Genomic DNA, 15351 nt, shown 5'->3' with positions numbered 1-15351 from the left:
CACAGCATAGCAAAACATCCTCCCTGCGCCTCGAGACCATGTTCCTCCATCAGCGTTACCTGTCTCAGTAAATGTCACTATTATCTACCAGTTATTCAAACCAGAAACCTGGAAGTCATCCTTGACTCCTCCCCTTCACCTCCATGCCATACCTCTATTCCAGTCAGTATGACTCTCTCTTGGACTCTTTCTTACTGGAGGCAGATTAAGGTTGGTTGAGGCCCTGGGCGCAGAAGAAAATATTGGGCCCCTTAAAAAGAAGAGAGAGACAAGGAAAATAAAAATACATGTTAACCATATTTTTAAATAAATAAAAAAAATATTATGTATTGTTAATGTTAAAATTGCACATATGAAACCAAACTTGTTATTAGAAAAAGTGTATAGTTGGGGCCCTTTAGAAGTTGGGGCCCAGAGCGTGCAACCCATGTGCCCACTGTTAAATCCACCTCTGAATCTCACATCACCTTGTCTCAAGTTTCTCCCTTTGATCTCTCCAAATCATTCACCATCTGTGCTCCCAGATGACCTCTTTGACAATGCATATGTGCATATTCAAATCACATCCTCTACTTCAAACCCTTTGGAGGCATCCCGTGGCCCCTAGAATGAGGTCCAGTGTCCATAACATTGTTTCAAAGCCGGTCGAGGACTTGTCCATCTCTTTAAACTTGCCTCTTGCCCAGCTGTCTGCACTCCACAGTTTTCACTTTTGTCAGTTTTGCCAACCAGCTGTGCTCCCTTTTCCCTTATGGCCTTGACACATAATGCTTCTCTTGCATGTTTTACTCCCAACACCAGCCATCTCTCATTTACTTCCACTCACCCTTCCTATCTTGGCTGACATGCTATTTTTGTAGCCTTCCCTATCCCTCTGGTTTGGTTAAAACCCCTTGTTCCATGCTCCCTTCACTCTCAGTCATCCAGTGCCTACTGATTGCCTGGTATATGCCAAGCCCTGAAAATGGACACACGGACAAATTAAACAGAATAGTCCCTTCTCAGGGAGCCCCCAGAACAGCAGGGGAAGAGAGCTATTAGATTTGTCTTCATCAACTCCTTGTGGGCAATTGTCAGAGTCATCGAGGATGGAGTGGCACAGCACCAACCGATGATGGCAGCAAGGAGAGTGAGAGAAATGTAGGACATCCACCAAGGGAGCAAAAGACCTGGACCCGGGAGAAACCTGTTCCACCTCCACCTTGGCAGCCCCAGTCACTGCAAAGTGTTGGCACATGTAGGGATTGCATGAGTAACCCGTGTGTTATATATCTATCAGTGAAGATGAATTAACATTGACCCATATTCTGCTAGCTTACGTGTTGAGGCGGGACCTAAGCCTTCTTTAAATCCACTCCCCAGTTGTTCCTGAGAACTTGTCTCAGGCATGTCTCACCTTAATTTTAGTATAACTTCCTCTCTGGCCTCCTTGCTGGTACCTGCTGCTCCTGTGTCCCTCACCAGTGCCACACTTCCTTTGGCAAAAGTTGCTGACACCCTCCAATTAAGCAACCTCAGCCAATCTTGGGTCCAGTTAAGATTTAATGATTAAGAATGAATAATATGCTTGATAAGCTACCCCATATCATCTGAGACATAAGCACCTATTTTATTGTCTCTCAAAAATATCAGGAAACACAGTGGATATCTGGGATCATGCTGCTATTGAATGGGAGACACACTGCCCATCTTCTCTTGATAACTTGTCTAAAGTGTGATAGTTAATTGCTCACTGTATATAGATGGTGCTGGTTCGGTTGACATGGACTCGTGGGTGATATGAAGAAACCTAGAAGCTGCAGTCAAGACCCTCAAAATTACCTACTCACAGCTACCCCAGGAGGCGGCAGTATGTGTATACTGAACTATGGAGACATGCCTCCCAAAACAAACCCACTGCAATGAGAAGCTGGTGGAGCCCCTCAGAGATCATTGCAGTCCTCTGGAGTGTGAGAGCAGCATGAACCCTGGGGGTGTGGAGGGGCTAACCTCCCCTTGCTCTTTGGATATCATCTCTCAGGAACCCTCTATGGTCTCTGTTCCCACTGTGAGCCCAGTGAACTGTCTCTACAAGGGGGTGCTCATAGCAGCCTCCTTCTTCCATCACAGACCTTCTTATATCATGTGGTAAATGCCTGTGAGTAGTAGACTCATTTGGGCAGAGACAATTTCTTCTTTGTCACTGTTTCCGGGGCGTTTCAGGCACTCATTGATGATCTGTTGAGTTTCTCATTATTTAAACAACCCTTGTCTGGAAGAAGAGACCTCGGACCAGTGAGGGCTGGGGAGGCCTTTATTCACATAGTTGTTTGCTTGTTTTTCTCCCAAGCCTATTTGCGTGGAAATAATCAGGAAAAAGTAAGTGATTAAAATATGCCTGACCATATTGTTTGCAGGGTCCAGGGCACGAATACTAAGGAGGCTTATACCATGTGTCTTGATGTTTAAATGTCCAAATCAAGGTAATAAACTGTGAAATAAAATACTTTCTACCTCTCTATCTTTCTAACGCAGGAGGCCAGAACTGGATTAAGAACTTTCAGAATCCCTGGAGTTCTGCTTGGATGTAGTAGCATGGGAGAGCATTCCAGTGCCTGCCCCCTCCCTTCTACCCCTTGCTTCACTGGGGTTGAAATGTAACAGGTTTGTACACTTGTGAAAACCCCAACCCAATCATCCAGCTTCATCCTTCCTCCATCATCTACCCAGCCCTCACAAACAGCCTCTTTTTTTTTTTTTGAAAAAGAGAGAGAGGGAGGGAGTGACCAAGAGAGAGAGAGAGAGATGAGAAGTATCAACTCATAGTTGCTTAACTTTAGTTGTGCATGGATTGCTTCTCATATGTGCCTTGACCTCAAGCTGAGCCAATGACCCCTTGCTCAAGCCAGCCATCTTGGGCTCAAGCCAGTGACTTTTGGTCTCAAGCCAGGGACCATGGGATCATGTTGGTGATCCCAAGTTCAAGTCAGCAACCCTGTACTCAACCTGGTGAGTCTGTACTCAAGCCGGTGACCTTGGGGTTTTGAACCTGGGATTTCAGTGTCCCAGGTTGATTGCTCTTGACACTCTTATTCATTCAGCCACTGATAGGGTAAAAAAAATTTTTTTAAATTTATTTATTGATTTAAGAGGACAGAGAGGTGGGGGGAGCAAGAAGTAGCAACTCATAGTTGCTTAACTTTAATTGTTCATTGGTTGCTTGTTGTATGTGCCTTGACTGGATAAGCCTAGGGTTTCAAACCAGCGGCCTCAGCAGTCCAGGTCAATGCTTTATCCACTGTGCCACCACAGGCCAGATACAAACAGCCTTCTCTTTACCACACCTTGGGCCTAGCAGTACATACATTGAACCCAGAGACAAGGCCCACAGAGGCTCTGGAAGCAAGCACAGAGCTATTTGGGTGGAGATTCTGGACTCCTCAATACCCAGATCATGTTCTAGAAAAGGGAAGTTGGGGTCCTGGGTGGGCATGTGTCCTGGTCTCCATAGACCCCTTGCTTGGTGCAGAAGAGGACCGTTTTGTGCAGGCCAGGAACCTGCCTGTTCCTGGGGTGGAGTCCTGAGAGGGCATCGGATGAGGGTGTAAATGAGGGGCAGGGGGAGCCTGCTTCCCTTGAAGCTGGGGCAGGACAGGGAGAGGTGGGTCCAGGTGGAGACCCAGTTTTGGATGAAGAGGCAGTTTATGTGAGCCTGGATTTTCTCAGTAAAGGTAGAGGAGGATCACCTGCTAGGTGGAGGAAGGGGGGCAGGGGCTTGGGAAGGGTCATAGGTAAGTTTGGAGAAGCCAAGGCTTAACAGTATCACGAGAGAGGGCCGAGGAGGAACCTGTGAGAAACCTATTGGCAGTGCTGAGGTCCTGCAAAGGCTGCCCACGTGCACTTGGGCAGATAGGGCACAGCTCAGTCCAGGAGGCTGTGTTTACATCAACTACAGTGATGGCAGCCCCTCAAGTCGGGCACTGCGCCTCCTGCACACCCACACCTGGTGAACCCAGGCTCATGCAATCTTCTTTCTGAATTTTGACCTCAGTGGTTAATGTTGCTTTGCAAAGTCTAAACAAGAGAAACTAGTTTTAAGGACCCTTTTGCTTACTGGAATCACTTCTTAAACCCATGCCTATTATGTAAACACTAAATGACATGTGGCTCAAAAATGCTGACAAAGGTTTTCCCAAATAATGAGATACTTACCTTTAATTCAGAGAGCCAGGATTTTGCTCCCAGGATGGTGTTTTTCACATCTTGTTACCCCCCTGGTGAACCCCCCCTTAGCACTATCCTTCTGGCCTCTCTTATCAGAGGCCCTACCCATTACTTAAAATGAATTATCATTTTAACACCTACTCATTGTGCATACCACAGAGAAAGAAAACAATTGTAATTACTGTAATTCTCCCTTTTCTGCGATTCCCTCCCTATTTTGCTCCCACCAAGCCTCAAATTTGCTAATCTCCAGACTGTGACAATCCCTGCTTTCTTAAATTATCAGCCTGCCTCAGTTTTTACTCCCTTGTGTCATAGCTCCCAACTCTGCTGTTACGATGTTGATTTGTGTTTCTTTCTGTTCACGTGTGACATTTTGTTTCCATCAGCTGCCTTGTACTTTGAGATAGTACTGGGAAAGACAGTCCAAATGCTTTGGAGGTCAGTTGGTTGTGAAACAAAACAGAGATGAGCCCTGGCCGGGTGCTCAGTTGGTTAGAGCATCATCCCAATATGACAAGGTTGCAGGTCCAATGCCTGGTCAGGGCACATCAAAAAATCAACCAATGAATGTATAAATAAGGGAAACAACAAATTGATGGTTCTCTTTCTATCTCCCTTCCTCTCTCTCTCTAAAACAAACATAAATGACATAGAGGCTTCATTTTCTAAACTCACAAAGTAATTTTCAAAAGACTCGGAGAAGCTGGGGCCTCCTCCAGGGTGCCCGTCACTCTGCGTCCTCACAAACATTGCTGCTCCTGCCCAGAGGCTGGGGAACTAACCAGTCCAGCTCCCAAAGTGTGCCCCTTCCTTGGGGACAGGTGCAGGGCCAGAAGAGGAAGGGTAACCCATTTTGAACAAAGGAATAATGCTAGCCACCTTCTTTCCTCGCTAGGACACTGGAGAGGCCCAGAGGCATCTGGGACACAGAAGCCCCCACACACGGCCTGTCCAAGGCACCCCAGCTTGTGATAAGGCTTCTGTCTGCCGTTGTTGAAAAGGCAAGAAATGGAATGTGTGATTGTGCTCACAAAATTTTTAGAAAATTATTCATTCTGTAAAGTCTCAAGCTACTTATGATGCCCCGTGACTAATCTCTTTATTTTTCTGTTTTAACTTTCACTGGGGCACTTGAATGTTGAATGGGTTCTGACCAAGTCCAGCTGCCCTGGCTTCCATCCTGCTCTTCTCAGGGCTCCTGGGGGCTGCGCCTTACCCAGCCTGGCTGAGCTGCCGCCAGAGCTCTGTTGGGCCCGGTCCCTGGGGCAGATCTGTGTGCAGAGTGGCTTCTCTTGCCTTAGCTCATGTTCACTTTTGCAACTCTGACCCTGATGTGGAACTCTTTCTGAAATGACTTGTTTGGTTCTCCACCTACCTACGATAAGGGGTTGAACTTCTGTAAGGACTGGGGATTGTCAGTGTGAATGGAACATAGGAACATTTGTACTCTGTTCTAACACAAGGAGGGTCTCTTGAGTTATAGCTGGTGTCTAAGGCATTTGTCCTACATGAAGTGACCCTGCACCAATAGGTAGTTTGAGTTCTTGCCTTCTGATTTTCAATTTGGTCATTAAAGAGTTGGCTTTAGGAATCTCTCTCAGCACATCCATAAATGTTCTTAGCAGATTTTATGTTTTTTAATATGCTGTAGAAAAAGTGAGAGACCCTCAAAGATATTAGAAATATGTCTAAAATCATCACAGATGCCCGTGAATAAGGCCCTGGTGGGGACAGGGTGGGCATCGGGGACCAAGGCATGTGTTTGGACTTTGGGATTTAGTTGGGTATTCAAGGACTTTTTTAAAAAAAGTCTTATAACAGCCTGACTAGGCGGTGGCGCAGTAGATAGAGCGTCGGACTGGAATGCAGAGGACCCAGGTTCGAGACCCTGAAGTCGCCAGCTTGAGCGTGAGTTCACCTGGTTTGAGCAAAAGCTCACCAGCTTGGACCCAAGGTCGCTGGCTCAAGCAAGGGGTTACTCAGTCTGCTGAAGGCCCACAGTCAAGGCACATATGAGAAAGCAATCGATAAACAACTAAGGTGTCACAACAAAAAACTGATGATTGATGCTTCTCATCTCTCTCCGTTCCTGTCTTTCTGTCCCTATCTATCCCTCTCTTTGTCCCTGTAAAAAAAAAAAAAAGTCTTATAACTTTTTTTGGCCTTGGTTTCTTTATCTGTAAAATGAATTAACCAAACAAACCGAGAGCAGTCAGAGGGGAGAGGGTTGCAGGGCTGGGTGGACAAAACAAAACAAAACGCATAGACACAGACAACAGTGTGGGGATTACGGAGGGAAAGGGGATGAGGGAGGGAGGAGAGGGTGGAGCGAGATAAATGGTGATGGAAGGAGACTTGACTTGGGGTGGTGAACACACAATACAGTATACAGATGATGTAGTATAGAACTGTACCCCTAAAGCCTATATAATTTTTAGAATTGATTTTAGAGAGAGGATAGAGAGTGAGAAAGGGGAGAGGAGGAATGGGAAGAATCAACTCATAGTAGTTGCTTCTCATATGTTCCTTGGCTGGGCAAACACGAGGTTTTGAAACAGTGACCTCAGCATCTGGTCAGTGCTTTATCCACTGCACCACCACAGGTCACACTAAACCTATATAATATAATTTAGTTAACCAACATCACCTCAATAATTTTAATTAAAAAAAAAAACCATCTTTTATGCTTCTCATCTGACACAGAGTAAACATCAAAGCCCTTATAATGCTGCAAATCCTTGTCAGGGGCTATTTTCTTTTCTTTTTATTGATTGCTTTTAGAGAGACAGAGGGAGGAAGAGAAAGACAGAAGCATTTATTTGTTGTTCCACTTAGTTGTGCATTCATTGGTCAATTCTCGTGTGTTCCCTGACCAGGGATCGAACCCACAACCTTGGTGTTTAGGGAGGACACTCTGACTGAGACAATAGGCCAGGGCCAGGGCCATTTTTGTTTTTGATCTTTACCTTCAATTCCAAGACGTTGAATATGCAACCTTCTGCGCCTGTGTGAATCTGTGCACTCATTGGGGAGAGTCCACGTAGCTGTTGCCAGATTTTCGAAGGTCTCAGAATCTCCCAAAAGCTTAAGAACCACTGTTTGGAGAAAACCTCACACTTGATAATCCAATTTTAAGAAGAGACTTATTCAAATTATAAAATAATTTGGATATGATTTTTTATTTGACTAAAGGAATCACTTAAAATGCCTTCTGCATTTTCAATACAAGAAATGGATGAGATTAAATACACTTGCTTATTTTAGTAGATTCTTTGTGACCTAAGTGTATCAGTTTTAGGGGATTCAGAGTAAATCTCACTACAATAAAATCTGTGTGTAACAAAAAGAAATAAAATGAATTAACCATCTTGTTAAAAAAAACACCTTTTTTTTTTGCCTGACCCAGTGGTGGCACAGTGGATAGAGTGTTGGCATGGAATGCTTAGGACCCAGGTTCAAAACTTCGAGGTTTCCACCTTGAGCGTGGGTCATAGACATGACCCCATGGTCACTGGATTGAGCCCAAGATTGCTGGCTTGAGCAAAGGGTCACTGGCTCATCTGGAGTCCCCAGTCAAGGCACATATGAGAAAGCAATGAACAACTAAAGTTCCACAAGTACAAGTTGATGCTTCTCATCATCTCCCTTCCTGTCTGTCTGTCCCTGTCTGTACCTCTCTCTTTTTCTCTTGCTAAAATAAATACAAATATTGATCGACTTCCGACCTATGCAACTTACGACCATTCAACTTTACGACCACAATGGCTAGCCACGACTGCTCTGGGTCTGGCAGTGCAAGCGTTGCCCAGCTGGGCGTACGACAGTGCAGACCAGCTTCCGGCAGCACTATCATCTCCGCGTGCACCATTTTAACTGTTATCCCAGACTCGGTACAGCAATTTGTGTTTTGTGTCTTGGATATTTTTCATCAAACCCCTCCCAAGATGTTTACCAAGAGGAAATTGTCTTTGCAAATATTAAACCAGTTGTACAGGTAATGCAGTTTTACTTAAACCTGATGAATGTAAAAATAAAAAACAAAATGGTGTAGAGATGATACAAATGGCATAAAATGAACAAAGAAAATTATGAAAAAAAATTATGATAAAATATGACTTAAAGATTTTCCTAACATCATTTCACAGTACTGTACATATAACCTACTCAACTTACGACCAAATGGTGTTACGACCGGTCTGTCAGAACCCATTGTGGTCGTAAGTCAAGCACTAGCTGTAAATAAAAAATAAACTTTTTAAAAAAGCATAACTCAGATACGAAAAATACACAAGTGTATCATCAGATGTATTTTTACAAAGTAAGCACACTGGTAATCCAGGTCAAGAAACAACATTATCAGCACTTTGAAAGCCATTTTTTAAATGAATCCCTTCTACTCCCCAGTGTCTATTACAATCCTGGCTTCTAACACTAGAGAGTCATTCTGAAGTTTTTTAAATGCAACCATACACTCTGGTTTTTTTGTGTGTGTCTCTCTTCTTTAGAGAGATTCAGCTTTGTGTCATGTAGTATTGCTTCATTTTTATAACTGTACAGTTTTCCATGGTGACAGTGTACCATAAGGTATGCATTCTTCTGCTGGACATTTAGGTTGTTTCTGTGGTCATTTGGCTCTGTTGCATCAAGCTGCATTGAAAATGTTACATATCTTTTTGTGTGCATATGTACAAGTTTGTTAGGTAATACCAAGAATTGCTGGGTCATAGGTTCTGCCTTGCTAGATATTGCCAAAGTTTTGTTAAGTGATTGTATCAATTTATCTTCACATCAGCAGCAAATGAAAGTCCCAAATATTCAAACGTCCAAGAAAATTTTCACTGAACTGTATAATGAATGACTGTATTTGCCAAATAAATGCTCCTAACAAGAGGAGAGGCAGTGAAGCATAGTAGTCACTCTGGACCATGAAGTCCTCACCACTGAAGCAGTGTTAATCTCTAAGGCCACTTTTGTCTATAAAAGTTTTGGTTCATTTTGTGGTTTTCATGAAAAGTGCTCCGTTCATCACATACACTCTGGTGTCTCCCTGTACCAGGCCCAGACCCAGCTGTGGGTGGACGCTAATCGCCAGGTGTACACGTGTGTGCCATAGATGCACTGCTCCGAGTGCAGAGATGGGCTGGAGCAAGGACTCTGGCCAGCTAAAGACTTAGGAAGAGGGCGTGGGAAATGAGTGAGAGAAATTTGCAACAAGAGTTCTTGGCCCCAGAGTGGTGTTATTGTGTTCCAGGCAGCAAGGCTGAGCTGGCAGAACAGCTTTGATCCAAAAGGAGCCAAGGGCAAGGCAGTGCTTGGGCCACTGTGGGCAAGCCAACTCGCTGCTTGGTAACACACAGCAGCCTCCTCTGCCAGCCTCTAGCCTGCGACGCTCACAGCATCAAAGTCTGGGCTGGGCCTTGGGTGGTTGGAGCCTGTGGCCCATGCTCAGGCCCAAGCTGCAAAAGAGACTTGGGAAATGGGGGTTTCGCACTTTCAGCTTCTATACAGGGAAGGGGACCCCAAAACCCAGGAGGGGGATCAGCTATTGGACCACAAAGCTATGGTTACTCATGATAACAAGAGCTAAGGCAATTACCAGTTGTTCATCCTTCCTGGATTTAGTTGTGACTAAAGAGCACCAAAATACTCTTTTATTCCTCATTGTTTTAAGCTTCCAAAATTGACAGCTTAGGTCCACCCCACCCCTAAAGGGCACAACTGTCACAAGTTCAGAAGTGAAGCAACTTCTCAAAACCATGCAAGGTATGTGGGAGGACTGGCCAAACTGAGTGGTAGACGAAACCAGCCACTGCAGTTCCTCAAATAGCTAATAGGGCAAGTGTTTGTTCCCACACCTGAAATATAATGGTTCATGGTTCCCCAATTAAAGGTTTGTCACCTTCAAACAAAGACCTGATCAGGTACTTATTCTGAAAACAATGGAAGTCTCTTACTCCCCCTGCCCAGGTGCAGCTACGCACTAACAAATGAGCACATGCCATAAACACACCAGCATCATCATCCTCAGGCCTCAGCCCTCCAGGCCACTCCCCTCTGGCTGGCCAGACCAGCTGACCTTTGTATCATTGGGTCCTCTTCACTGGGCCAGTTATGGGCAGACTGTGTAGCAGCCACATCTGCCCTCCCTCTCCCCATCCTCACCTTTCCCTTCTTTGTGCTTCCTCATTCATGAGCTCTCCTCCCCTACCCCTTCTTACAGGACATGCAACCAATCAACTCAGTCTGAGAGGAGGGGACTTGGTGCGGAACAATATGACCTAAAATAACTCATGGGTAGGAGCCCCAGCACCTCCCCAAACTCCTGGAGAGCCATTGCAGGCACTGTCTTTGCCCTGGGTCTCTTTTAAAGAAGTCAAGTGTTAAGTCACCCCCCCCCCAAATGTCCTAGTGTGGGTTATTTTTGTCAGATCTCTTTCCTCTCAACAAAGAGGAGTTTTTAGGGATGGAAAGGGCTTCTAAAGGTCAAAAGAAGCAGAAAGGAGGAGACTTGCTAACAGATTTGATCCAGGCTCTTGAGTCCCCTGTCTGGCTAGCCACTATGCCTCTCCCTTGCCCACCACCAACCCCACCCCCCAGAAGAAGAAGAGGCACAGCCCAAGCTGGCTGCCCACACAGGGTGCTCCCGTCTGGGCTCTCTCCTGCTAAACTTAGCTAGTGCTAGTCCACATCTCTCGTCCTATCTATAGCAACCCCCACTCTACACCTCAAATCCCAAGCCCAATGTCTTCCAGCTAAATTCTCAGCACAGCACTCCCCTCACCACTCAACATAAATGTAGCAAAACCAGATGCTGGAATGACCCTTGGCAGTTTATGAATTTATTCCATTTAGTCTTCACAGTAAATCCACAGTGGGCGACCTTGAGTAAGCTACATCTTTCAACTGCAGGACCTGGTTCCTCACAAGGAAGCCTTCCTTCTCAATCAGGCATTCTCCTTCCAGCTTCCCATAGCAGCCTCGGGAAGCTGCACTCTCCCTGTGGCTTCCTGACACCCAACCACACCTCTCTAAACTGTGTCTTTATTAACCCCTCCATGAATTTTCCTAACTTGAATGAGCCATTGATTTCCTGCTAGATTAAAAATTGTTTGAAGTCCTCATTCAGAAGTAATGACAGGTGGACAATACCTTTGGGTATAGACACCTTGTCATGATCTCATAACAAAGGAAAACAACCAACTAGGATGAGAGGACAGGTGAGAAATCCTTTGATTTCACTCTAGGCAGTGGTATCTCAAGTACAGCACTTCTTTAAGGCAACAGTCCCATAATAACTGATATAACTCAATGTCCTATATCTGCGAACGTTGTGTTAGGGTTGATGAAAGTCCTAGGGTTGTATTCTGACCTGTGGGGGTGTAGTGGATAAAGCGGTGACCTAGAATAGAGGTGGCTGGTTCAAAAACCCAAGCTTGCCTGGTCAAGGCATACACCAGAGGCAACTACTATGAGTTGATGCCTCCTGCAACTCCCCCTAACCTTTTCTCTCTTTCCCTCTCTCTAAAAAAATCAATAAATAAAATCTTAAAAAATAAGTCTTAGGGTTGTAAAAATCACTAAGAAAGGAGTAAATATGGTCAGAGTTTTGAAATGCTTTTTAAATCACACCTGAAATTTGGAATCACGGGCATTCTTAAACTCTTTTCCTCCTTCATGAAGCACAGGGGGAAGTCATATTGTGACTTTTTGCTGTCAGTGTAAACAACTCCTTTCCATTCTGCTCAGTCAGTTGGTGAAGCATAGGTGAGGCCAAGACTGAGACTGAGGATCCAGCCTGTAGAAGTCCCCAGGCGTTCTGTCCTGAGGACATCCTGCATGCTGGGCCTTGTGCCCAACACATCATGTGCCTTGTCCCATCTATCCTCAGCTCAGCCCTGTGGTAGGGCCTTATAGTCCCATGTAACCAGTGAGTCTCTCCCGTCACCTGCCCCCAGACCTGCTATGCGTTGGCTCCCCAGTTTCATGATGTCCCTGTAGGCTATGAAGTTAAGCAGACAGCCCTCACTTCAAAGGGGACATGGAGGGCTTACATGAGCCCTCCCATGTGTCACCTCACCTGACCAAATTGATGAAGTTATGACCAGGACTACCCTATGATATTGGGGTGATGAACTTTCTGACCATATTGTGATATGCCTCTCAGAGACCAGAATGTACCATCTGTTATGTCACATGGAGGGCAAATGGTCTCTTTAGAGAAGTGCGTTCTTTTTTCTCACCTCTCACAGGATGAATTTTGATAGTTCAGGGAGCAAATAGGAAGTAGGACCTTATTGTTTCTCATACACAGAGACTTGGGGGTGGCCCTGGGGCTCCCACTGTCAAAGGCAATCCCATAGAAACCTCTGTGAGGAGCTGAACTCTCTGCCCCTCCCAGGCCACCTGCCCAGCCTGCCTAACCAAGCCCCTGCCAAGCCAGGGTATTGAAAATGTTACCCCACCCCCGACCCGGAAACATATCCTGTGTATATCTGAGCCAGGTTCAACATGGTTGCCTGTTGGTTGCTTGGGCCACCCTGACTCTCCAGTTATTTTCTCATAACTTGGCCCTGTATTGTACACTGCTGAATTCTGGAGAACGCCTCCCCCCACCCATTATGACTGGTGAACTCGGGTAGTTTCATACTATCTCAATGTAGGAGGAGCAAAGATGGAGGTTCCAGCAGCCTCAACTTTGCCAATTTTGTGGACTCTCAACGCCTGCAATGTGTTCTGACCCCTCTCTTCCTGCCCTGGGTCCACAGACTCACGCACAGGCATTCCTCTTGACCATTGATGCTCTTGAACAGGCAACCTTCTCAGCCAGGATTCCCACCCAGGGTCCGGCTGTGCCGTGCAGAGTGCAGGGCACTCGAGCTCAGCTTGGCCTAGGAATGCCAGAAGAGCTGTGAGCCCACTGGGGACACTCACTGCACAGAGAGAAGTAATCATCTTCTCGGAGGCCTGTTGCTCCTGTTGGCAGGGCTCCCATGTCATCACTGACCATAATGCATCTCCCCAGGCCACCTCAGGCTGCATTTTTCTGCTGTGGGACTGAGAAGCATTCAGCTCTCCACAACCTGCCTTGTCCTAAGGCTTACTGTTCATATCTTACACACACATGCACAGAAATATACACAAAATACACACCCATTCATGTACAAAATCCATACTCACACCCCTATATTCACATAACACACAATTATACACACATGTACACAATTACACATAACATAAACATACTTTCACATAGCTATACATACATAATATATTTCCATGCATGCATCTGCACACACACCATCCATTAGCAGTGGCTCTTTCTGTTGCCCAGGCAGAATGGCACCAGTTCTAATTCAATCTTTTCCATCCCTCACCTCCTTTTGATGGGAAGTTGGGGATAGTGGCCATTGGGCCAGTCCATCCTCACCGCATTGAGGTGCTATTAAAAAATTTCTAATTTAAGAGTCAGAATTGCCATGATTTAAGATGTGTCTGCTTGTGCCTGAGGGGAGTGTGTTTCTGAGAATCATATCTATGGACTCATTCAGGGCAAAGATGCTTTCTGACTTTCTCATTTTTATTTTTTTTATTTTTTTTATTATTTTTTTTAAATGAATTTTTATTAATGGTAATGGGATGACATTAATAAATCAGGGTACATATATTCAAAGAAAACATGTCTAGGTTATTTTGTCATTAGATTATGTTGCATACCCCTCGCCCAAAGTCAGATTGTCCTTCGCCATCCTCCATCCAGTTCTCTGTGCCCCTCCCCCTCCCCCTAACTCTCCCCCTGTCCTCCCTCCCCCCACCCCTGGTAACCACCACACTCTTGTCCATGTCTCTTAGTCTCATTTTTATGTTCCACCAATGTATGGAATCATGTAGTTCTTGTCTTTTTCTGATTTACTTATTTCACTCCTTATAATGTTATCAAGATCCCACCATTTTGCTGTAAATGATCTGATGTCATCATTTCTTATGGCTGAGTAGTATTCCATAGTGTATATGTGCCACATCTTCTTTATCCAGTCTTCTATTGAAGGGCTTTTTTGGTTGTTTCCATGTCTTGGCCACTGTGAACAGTGCTGCAATGAACATGGGGCTACATGTGTCTTCACGTATCAATGTTTCTGAGGTTTTGGGGTATATACCCAGTAGAGGGATTGCTGGGTCATAAGGTAGTTCTATTTGCAGTTTTTTGAGGAACCACCATACTTTCCTCCATAATGGTTGTACTACTTTACAGTCCCACCAACAGTGAATGAGGGTTCCTTTTTCTCCACAGCCTCTCCAACATTTGCTATTACCCGTCTTGTTGATAATGGCTAATCTAACAGGGGTGAGGTGGTATCTCATTGTAGTTTTGATTTGCATTTCCCTAATAACTAATGAAGCTGAGCATCTTTTCATATATCTGTTGGCCATTTGTATCTCTTCCTGGGAGAAGTGTCTATTCATGTCCTCTTCCCATTTTTTTATTGGATTGTTTGTTTGTTTGTTGTTGAGTTTTATGAGTTCTTTGTAAATTTTGGATATTAGGCCCTTATCTGAGCTGTTGTTTGAAAATATCATTTCCCATTTAGTTGGCTGTCTGTTTATTTTGATATCAGTTTCTCTTGCTGAGCAAAAACTTTTTATTCTGATGTAGTCCCATTCATTTATCTTTGCCTTCACTTCTCTTGCCATTGGAGTCAAGTTCATAAAATGTTCTTTAAAACCCAGGTCCATCAGTTTAGTACCTATGTCTTCTTCTATGTACTTTATTGTTTCAGGTCTTATATTTAGGTCTTTGATCCATTTTGAATTAATTTTAGTACACGGGGACAGGCTGTAGTCGAGTTTCATTCTTTTGCATGTGGCTTTCCAGTTTTCCCAACACCATTTGTTGAAGAGGCTTTCTTTTCTCCATTGTGTGTTGTTGGCCCCTTTATCAAAGATTATTTGACCATATATATGTGGTTTTATTTCTGGGCTTTCTATTCTGTTCCATTGGTCTGAGTGTCTATTTTTCTGCCAATACCATGCTGTTTTGATTATCGTGGCCCTATAATATAGTTTAAAGTCAGGTATTGTAATGCCCCCAGCTTCATTCTTTTTCCTTAGGATTGTTTTGGCTATTCGGGGTTTTTTATAGTTCCATAT

Source organism: Saccopteryx leptura, chromosome 11, assembly GCF_036850995.1.
Source record: "Saccopteryx leptura isolate mSacLep1 chromosome 11, mSacLep1_pri_phased_curated, whole genome shotgun sequence".
NCBI classification, from domain to species: Eukaryota; Metazoa; Chordata; class Mammalia; order Chiroptera; family Emballonuridae; genus Saccopteryx; species Saccopteryx leptura.
This window is presented reverse-complemented; position numbering follows the sequence as displayed.